The 9972-nt window shown below is 44.7% G+C and overlaps 1 protein-coding gene across 3 annotated transcripts in view; it reads right to left on the bottom strand.

Annotated features, from left to right (window-relative positions):
• Nucleotides 1-9940, bottom strand: part of SMARCA2 (SWI/SNF related BAF chromatin remodeling complex subunit ATPase 2) — a 119178-nt gene extending 109238 nt beyond the window's left edge. Inside the window, exon 1 of one of the 3 annotated variants that reach the window (XM_005522703.3) lies at nucleotides 9790-9940. The gene's annotated coding sequence lies outside the window, so the exon portion shown is untranslated. Of the gene's footprint in view, nucleotides 1-7934; nucleotides 7952-9789 lie in introns of those variants that run through there. The other 2 variants (XM_014252268.2, XM_014252267.2) reach the window with 2 other exon arrangements.
• Between the last annotated feature and the right edge of the window lie 32 nt (nucleotides 9941-9972).

A 9972-nucleotide genomic window follows, 5' to 3' on the forward strand; every position in this document is an offset into this window, starting at 1 on the left:
AGAAGGATGAGCCTGGAAACTCCAGGCCTGGCAGTCTCACTTCAGCGACTGGTGAAATTATGGAGAATGCTATTCTGGGAGGTACTGAAAAACACCTGAAGGACAATGTAGTCATCAGTCACAACCAGCACAGGCTCATGTCAGAACAGTCCTGCTTGTCAAACTTAGCTTACTTTTATGACAGAGTAACACAACTACTTGATCAAGGGAAGCCAGTTATGTAATCCTTTTGGATTTCAATAGAGATTTTAATGTTGTCTCTCACAGTATTCTTGTGGACAAAATGTCCAGCACATAACTAGATAAACACATCATGAAATGGGTGATCAGCTGGCTAATGAGCTCAGCACAAAGGGTTACAGTGAATAGCACGGCATCAGGCTGGTGACCTGTCACTAGTGGGGGCTCCTCCTTCGGGCCAATGCTCTTAAACACAGTATCACAGAATGGTTTGGGTTGGAAGGGTCTTTTAAGTCACCTAGTTCCAACCACCCTGCCATGCACAGGTACACCCTCCTCTGGATGAGGTTGTTCAGAGCCCAGCTCAACCTGGCCTTGAACACTTGCAGGGATAGAGATCTTCAACCTCTCTGGTCAACCTGTGACAGTGGTTCATCACCCCCACCGTAAAGAATTTCTTTCTAGAAGTTAATCTAAACACACCTTCTTTAAGTTTAAAACCACTGCTCCTCATCCTGCCACTGTGTGCCCATACAAAAAGTCCCTCTCCCTCATTTTTATAAGGCCCCTTCAGGTAGTTGAAAGCCACAATGGGGTCTCCTTGAAATATCTTCTTATCCATGCTGAAAACCCCTGCTGTCTCAGCCTTTCTTCACAGGAGAGGGGCTCTATCTAACCCTCTTCAATCTCAAGGCCATCTTCTGGACCCACTCCAACAGGTCCATGTCTTTCTTGTGCTGGGGACCCCATACCTGGACACAGTACTCCAGGTAGGGTATCATGAGGGAAGAGTAGAGGGGGAAAACGACCTCTCTCACTCTGCAGGCCACATTTCTTTTGATGCAACAGAAGTTGCAGTCAGCTTTCCAGGTTGGAAGTGCACCTTGCTGGCTTATCTTCTTAAAAGACTTGGAGAAAGGACTTGAAAGTTTGCAGATGATACAAAATGATACAAAAGAGGGAGGAGCTGTTGACTCCCTCAAAAAAGGCCCTACAGAGAAACTTTGAAAAATTTGGAGACTGCGCAATCACTTACCATATTAATTTTAACAAAGACAAATGCCAAATTCTGTACCTAGGATGGGGCAACCCTGAATGTACAGACAGACTGGGGAATGAGATGCTGGAAGGCAGGACCATAGAAATGGACCTGGAGCTCCTGGTCAAGGGAATGTTGAGTCAGCAGTGCCCTGGCAGCCAGGAGGGCCACATGTGTCCTGGGGACATCAGGCACAGCATCAGCCAGGCAAGGGAAGGGATTGTCCTGCTCTGCTCTGGGGCAGCCTCACCTCGAGTGCTGGGGACAGCTCTGGGTGTCACAATAAGAGAGATATAAAACTACTGGAGAGTGTCCAAAGGAGGGCCACAAAGATGGTGAAAGGCCCAAAACAGAAGCACCATGGAGCAGCTGAGGTAATTTGTCTTGTTCAGCCTGGAGAAGACAAGACTGAGGGAAGACCTCATTGGAGTCTACAACTCCCTCATGAGGTAAAGAGGAGGGACAGACACTGTCAATGTATCTCCTCTCTGGTGACCAGTGATTGGACCCAAGGGAATTCCCTGAAGTTCTGTCCCCGGAGCTTTAGGTTGGATATCAGGAAAAGGTTCTTCACCCAGAGGATTGCTGGGCACTGGAATGGGCTCCCAAGGGAAGCGGTCACGCCACTAAGCCTGACAGAGTTCTCTGGCACATGGTGTGGTTCTTGGGATGTCCTGTGGAGTCGCAGGAGTTGGACTCAATGATCCTTTTGGGTCACTTCCAGCTCAGGACATTCTGTCACTCTATACCTTGGGATCCCTGTTACCTTGCGAAGTAAAACACAGAGATGCCTATGAAGCTTCTCAGTTCAAAACTCTACAGTTAGTAATTACTCCTTTACAACCCCACAACATGACCAGGAAAGGAATCAAGTTACCAGATGTTCACAACTGCGAACACCATAGCTTCCTCTTAGAGGCCTATGTTTTGTATGAAGAACAAAACACACCTTTCCATACAACAAATAGTTCTTACATGCGTCAATCATGTATTGCAAAATGTAAGACTGACACTGTCACAGGTGAGTCGCTATGTGCATTATAAGCGAAATTCAATACATTTAACAAAGCAGATACCTAGCATGACCACCACCATCCAGAAGAATGTATACAGAAGCATAACACAATCAATTAAAAAAGTGCTATCAGTATACCGTATCCCAGAAAATCTTATTTCACAAAATCTACCTATACCCATGCATTAAAATGGGTATTAAAATCTTCCCCCTATTCACCTATTCATCCTATTTCAAATGCAACTCAACAATTCTCATAAAAACTAGCCCATCTCAGGTCCATTAGTTACAATTCCATTTACAAAAACATTAAACATATATGCATATTTGCAAATTTTAGAATTCTTTTTGATAAGATAGCAAGTGTCCAAACTATGAAAAACAGTAACTACCAGAGGTGAATGTCTGTATCTGACCAAGTCCCTTCATCACCTTTCTTTGAGTGAAAATACACTCATCCCATCTCACATAACTGGGAATTGTCTTAAACAGATTTGTATTCAGACATTTTGTATGTCAAAGAACAAGAAAAAATAATTTATAAAATCTATATTGGGGAACATAAAATATTGGAAAATAATGCTTAAATGCAAGTAATAAATCCTGTCTGAAGACTGTCATGGAAATAAAGACACAAAGCAATTTTCTCTGGAAACAACAGACCACAAAATTTTAAAAAATGCCACGGACCTAAACCAGAACACAGTATGGCCCTCCCAACTAAGTATTTGCTCACAGAACCAACCTGTTAAAAAGTTTATAGTTTAATACATTTCAGAAAGAGCTTAGTTTATATTTATTAAGTCTGAGATTGTATTAAAACAACCCCACAGAAATTAGACACCCTACTCTCATTAAAATTCAATAAAAACTATACACCTAATTCATTTTGACCCTCATAGAAGTCTCATTAAAGTCAAAGTAAAAATCTACAAAAAGATAACTGGTCCAACAGTGGCCAAGTTTTATGCAGATATCATTGGTATTATTTTGGCTAAATTCTGGTGCTTGCAATGAAAAAAGCAGCATGAAGCCAACTCCCTGCCAAAAGCCAGTGTTGACCTGTTTCTTTGGACTGCTTTTTAATGAGTAGTGCCTCTTAGAATTAAAAAGCAAGGGGGAAGGACAGGCAAAAAAAAAAAGTAAATTTTTCCAACAAATTACAAGACTACAGTAAAATGAAAAAGGATTTTAACATACCATCTTATTGTTACAAATGACGAGGCTCTTGACCCTGATTCCTGAACACATTACACGTAGTTTAATTGTTTTGCAAGTGTCCAATCTTACAACTTCCTCAAAACACTCACATGACTTCAAATAGGATGCTTTTTTCCCTGAACCGTAATCCCATACCCCCTCTTAGATCTATTTACATCAACATGACCAATTCTCTTTTGTGAACAGCCGCAAATGAACTACTGGTAACTGAATTAGTTGTGGTAAATCACATAGTTCTTCCTGCAGTCTCAGAGAATTTCTCCACCTCTGCTGGACACAACCAGAGCTAAGACAGGGAAATAAAAAAGGCATCCCTGGTATGTCAGAGTAACTTCAGACAGATCCAAACACAAAGAAAAGTCACAAAATCAGGAGCTGAAGATTAAGAGAGACTTTAGGATCACTGCTCAATCTATTTCTAGATCAAACAGTTTAGGACAGTGAATATCTGCACTGTAAACAATTAAAAATAACTGTCTCTAAGCATAAATGTTTCTCCACTACCATTTAATATATACCTAGAAAGTTTTGTAGTTGTAACTAACACACTGTATAATACAGTCTCAATCAGTTCAATGGTTCTATTACACACATTTTGGTATAAACCTGCTACAAATGCAAAGGTAACAAAGACAGTGATTTTTTTTATTTTTTTTTTGCATGAGGAAGTATTAGCAGATCCCAAACGAAAACACAGCAGGTAAAAAACCATTTGCAGTACTTTGGAATTCAAGATCAGCTGTACATCCAAGAAGATCCAGGGATTACAGACTGCTTTGACAGGGCACACACCAAGTCTAAGAACAGATGGAGCAGTATTTATAATTCTTCTAGCTAGTTCCCTTCACCATGCAATATAACTTCTGCCTTTCCTCTCAACCTAAATTGAACTTTAGCCAGGATGTTTTGGCGACATCTCCTGCCTTGGATATGTAGTGGAAAGTAAGGAAACTATACCACTTAGAGCTCATGAAATATGGACCCACACAACAGCCACATAGATACTGCTAAGCTGACTGTAACTGTCTTCACAGAGAAATAGTTACAATCTACTTCTCCCCACACATTTCCAACTGTAGTCATAATTCACAGGTGGCTTTGAAAAGATAAACTGTAAACCTGTGATATACTATAGGCTAAAGGAGTTATCTTCATTATACTACCATAGAAAACATGAAATTATACTGTCAGTGATTTGTATTATTTGCATAATCTGATAACTACAATCAAGTTAATATACTCAAAGCAGAAGAGCTGATTAGTAATGATAGCAGCTCATCATCACTAAAAAACTTATACTTAGAAGCAAATCAGTGTTTTGTATTGCACAATTTCAAAGGACACTATGCATTACCTTTATGATTTAACTACTGTCATTTGATTAAATGACAATTCAATCAATAAACAGGTTTACATGAAACAACAATAAATCAGTGAGAAGACTCAAATCTTCAGCTAACATACACATACAGGGTTACGTAAGAGAAGCAAAACACACTAACAGCTGAGATCCTGCCTTTGCATACTCATGTATGCAATGTCAGCATAACTTGAAAACCTTCTGCAAGGGACTTTGTAGTTTAAAATACAAACCACTGAACCAGAAACGCTGAACCTTAATTACATATCCAGACACCTAGGCCAGAAGAAAAAAGCCTCTGCAACACTACTTTAGCTGTACTACTTTCTAGCTTTCTACCAGAAACTGTTGCAGGCATCCCCGCAGAGCTCACAAAATGGGTGGCATGCTTACACTAGAAACTTCATTGGGGAGTCATGAAGTGTAAGAGACAGTTTAATTTAGGCTGATAGTCAATACTGCTCACCTTGAAATATTCTAGTAGAAATTCTTACTCCTACTGCATAGATGTTTCAGCTTTACACAAAGTTCAACTTTTCTCAACTGCTCTAGCTTAAAGCTTACCCTCTCAGGAAAAACTATCATCAAAAACTAACAGCAGAAAAATGACTTGTTAACAGCTGGGAGTTGAAAGTACTCCAGACTGTCAAAAGGCATAATCACAAATCGGAGCGCACACAAGTTAGGCTAAGCTATGCTGCCAGACTTTACTGTGAAGACGCTAAGCACAGACATACGATCCCTTCTGATAGCTTTGCTGCAGAAGACAATAACCTTCAGGAAAAGAGGAGAGCAGACAGATGCAGTTATAACTGCCATCAGACAATGTGTAAGATCAAACCCACATTGCTACATATGTAGATTCCACTGTAAATTTCAGGCACAGAAAACTGATACAGGACACTACTGTATGGTCACGGATTAAGTTTTCATACTGTGAGCTTTACTACAGGTATTAATCACAGTAATTGAACATTGTCTTCTCATTAGTTTCTAAATAAAAAGCTGTAAGAGATGCAGGCAGAAGGAAATGAATGCACCGTATCACCGACAGGCCTTGTCTTTACTTAAACAGGGGAGAAGAACAGGAAGAAGGAAGAAGATTGTTTTAAATACTTGTGGTAAAATATCAGTGAGAATATATATGACAAACATATATTTTCTGTAAGAACAAACTTATTTTTAACATTTTCTCCAATGTCTCACCTCTAAATCATCCACCTAGGTGCTCAGACTCTGAAGTGATAAATAAGAAATATTCTCTTCCAAGTGGAGACAAACAGGAAAATGTTAATGCCTAACAAGAAATTACTTTCTGATGTGTCAGAAACAAAGAAAATCATTTCCAGTGTTAGTCTTCTTATTCTGCTATATTTACAAACTATCAAAGCTGTGTTTAAGAAAGCTTTACTTCCTTCCCTTATTCATCCCTCTTTCTTTTATCTTGGAAATAAGACAAGAGCTTTTCTCTAATGCCAATATTATGACAAGTGATCTTTATGCCACAATGTCATGTTTACTATTCCACTAGAGAATAAAAAAAAACCAAAACAACAACAACCTAATCTGATAAAGTCCTAAAGTCATGAGGTCCAGGAAACACCTGTTACACACTGAGAACTTCGACTGCAGCAGGAAACACACAGAAGTGTAAAGGACACGTTGGTGAGTAATTTGCAAAAAATTTTCTAAATCATACAAAGAATGAGAAGCTACCTTCTGAAAAGGATCACTTGTAGTTCACAGCAGTACTACTCATCAGGAGGACAAAAGCCAGAGGTATACTACATATATGTAGACATTTTTAAGTAGCTACTGTGCACATTCTCATCTTAACTTCAAAAGTCCAACAAAAACTGAGAAAAATATATCCAGAGACTAAATTCAAACACACCCTTGTCATGAATATATGTAATGTAAGTATGTCAGATGAAGGACTTTTGTCAATTTTTAAGCCTCAAGTGCTGGTGAAAGCATTTTCAAACTCGACATACGTTCATAGACTACTTCAGAAATGAACAAAAGAAAATATCTAAGACTGCTTTGAACACACTCTTTTGGCACATGTTCCATGCAACAGCACAGAGATACCAGTCTTAAGCTGAGACACAACTCATGAGAGATATAATGTTCTCAATGAAGATTTACCCTCACCTCTGGCAAGTCGACATACGCTCTATGATCCACTCTAAATTTTAAAAGCTCACTATCCATACAGTCTTTTTGCTTTCTATTTCTGATACTACACTATATATACATACATATATATATATATACACATAAATATGCATATATATACATACATAGATAGATGCATTAAAAAAACCTGCCTTGAGGCAAGCCTATCCTTCTGACACACTTTTTTTTCCTCAGAATCACAAAAGGACAAAAGAAACAAAGTCAGAGACAGTAATAGGGCAATTAGGTTCCCAAAGAGAAAGTGTGCTCGTATTTGCACAACAATAGTAATTTGCACAGAGGAGACTGCCCCACCCCGAACAAATAACTGGTATACTACCAAAGGAATTAAATTCTGGTACAGTGTTTATCGTTTGAGTCTTAGGGGCTGTGGTTAAAATCGCGGAACACTTCAGAAAGTTAAAGCGAAACAGGAGAAAATTAAAACGGAACAACGCCGTGTCGCAGACCTCAGATCAATTCTTCACTGAAAGCATTCAGAATACCTAAAGCGGTGAAAAACCTGACCAAACAAAAAACCGAAAATCCAGCAAGAATTTTTACCTTCAATTCTTCAGCTGGTTATTTACTTGCATATTCATACTCACATAAATATTCATAAAAGTACATCCTAAACGAACAGCGTTAACGTAAAGTTCGGCAAGTGTTAATACGAAACATAAGAAGCAGATACCAAGAAAAAAACAACTTCGGAACGATGTATGTAATCTGCAGATAATTTTACGCTCCCTTTACTTGACCATAACGCACGCTCAGGGGAAAAACCAAAACAGAAAACAACCCAAGCCAATCGTTCAACTGTAACTTCAGATCGAGTTTAGAAGAGCTGCAACTTTTCCAGCCGTGCGCAGTTTGTAGTTCCACCATTATAAATTTAAGAGGGGAGGAGACAACGTAAGAAACTCCATTTCTGCACGCACCGCGGACACAAGGAAGAGTCGTGCGGAGGACCCGCGACCCGGGAGCCCTAGGAAGCGGCGGGGCAAGGGCGGCCGCTCCCTCCCTCCGCGGCAGCACCGCTGCTCAGCCCTCGGGTGCTCGGGCCCTGCAGGACGGGGCGGCGCGCAGGCCTCGGCGCCGGGCCGCCCGCCGCCTCCCCCGCGAAAGCGCCGGGGCAGGCGCGCACAACCAGCAGGGCCCTGTTTCCCCCCTCCAGCCTTTCTGGAAAGTTTTCTCCCCGGCCGACAGGCTGTAAAACGTCCCTGCCTGGAAATGCGGCCCCGCTGCCGCCTGTCCCCGCCCCTACATGAAGCAGCGGGTGCGCTGCTGACGGCGCTGCCCGCGCACGGCCCCGTACCTCGGCCGCAGGCGGGCGGGCGGGCGGCCGGGCGAGCAGCCGGGTCATGCCTCAGGACTGGGCTGGGCCCGTCTCCCCGCCTCTCCTCCCCTCCGCCACCATGTCACACCGACCAAACATGTCTGTGCGCCTGTGTGTGGCGGCGGTGACTTCCTGATCCGCCGCCGCTTGTACAGGCGGAGGGACGAGAAAGGCCACCTACCCTCCTATCCTCCCCCCGCCGCCGCCGTCGCCTCCCGCCTCTGCCCCGCAGCGGCCCGGGGACGGGCTCCACTGCCCTCGGCCCCGCCCGGCAGCTGCCTGCAGCAGCGCTCTGTCGCCCACCCCCGCCTCCGGCTGGGCACAGAACTTTTTCAGGTGCCAAACACCGCCGTCCCCTTTCTCGACATAGGGGCAGGCGAGCCGCAGCTACCTGAGCATCCGCGCGCCTGTGCATCCTCGCTCCCGCCCGGCCGGGTTAAAAAAAATAAATTTCCGCGCACACCGGAAATAAAACGCTTTTTTGCTTGGCAGACTATTCCAAAATTGTAAGCGCATGTTTTGTGCTACTCTGCTTGGAGGTGGAGAGGAGGAGGGGGGCGAATTTCTGCAGGGAAAACGGGAGGGGTACGACGACATGTAAGCTATTTTGGGAAGAAAACCGCGACACCTTTGCAGCAGGAGTGACTGCACAGTTAAAAACAAGAAACCGAAAAGCAACAGGAGCCACAGCCTTGTTGGGCTAAAGTCCCAGCCCCCGCTTCTTCCCCCTCCCCGTTGTGTGCAATTTTCGTGACAGGCAGGCAGCGAGATGATCCGGATCATGGCCTCCCTGGCTCTGCCGGGGAATGCCGCTACTCTCCTCGCAGGCGAGACCGCTCCCCCATGCACCATGTTCCTCCCTCCCTATGCCTCCCCACTTCCCCTTGCTCGTCTGGGTCTGCGCCAGCGTGTGCCACGGCGGAGAAATGGCCCCACCGCGCCGCGCTCTGCTGCCTCCGGACACCCTGAACTTCACCCTGCGACCCCCAGCAGCTGCGGCGGAGCCGCCCACGGCCCGTCCGTGTGGGCTGTCGCTCCCCAAGGATCTGTTTCTTCCGTGGCCGCTTCGCCCGCAGCCCGTGACACGCTCGCTGGGCTGCAAGACCGAGAGTGCCGCTGACTCACGAGTCAGCCACCGGCGACTCCGTGGGGGTTCTGTCGCTCCCACTCCAGAGATCCGCATCGTGATTATTCCAGAATAATACCGGATCAAAACTTTCTTCTCTCCACCCACTGGGGTATATAAATATTCGGGAGGGCCGGGCACCGGGGAAGGTGGGGAGAGGAAGCAGGTGGCACGGCGGCGGCTGGGACCGGCGGGGCCGTGCGCGGGGAAGGGGAGCGATGGTGAGAGGGAAAGGTGGGCACGGTGCGAGCCGGAACAGCCGCTGACAATAAAGGACAGTGCCGGGCACGGGGAGCTGGCGGGGCTGGACCGAGTTGCAAGTTGTATTTACCTTCCGCCCGGGCGGAGCGCCGCGCTGACTGTCGCTCCTCTCCCCCGTCAGTGAGTCACCCGAATCCAGAACCGGAGCGAGGGACTAGATTACGAACATGACTTCATTGATGACAGCCATTCCCTCCTCTTCCTAAACTCCTGCCCCTCCTCCGGCCCCCCCTTCGCGGACGCCACTGCTCAG

The sequence above is a fragment of the Pseudopodoces humilis genome, chromosome 4, assembly GCF_049639895.1.
Source record: "Pseudopodoces humilis isolate 2021_Gansu_Grassland_sample_001 chromosome 4, ASM4963989v1, whole genome shotgun sequence".
In the NCBI taxonomy this organism is placed as follows: domain Eukaryota; kingdom Metazoa; phylum Chordata; class Aves; order Passeriformes; family Paridae; genus Pseudopodoces; species Pseudopodoces humilis.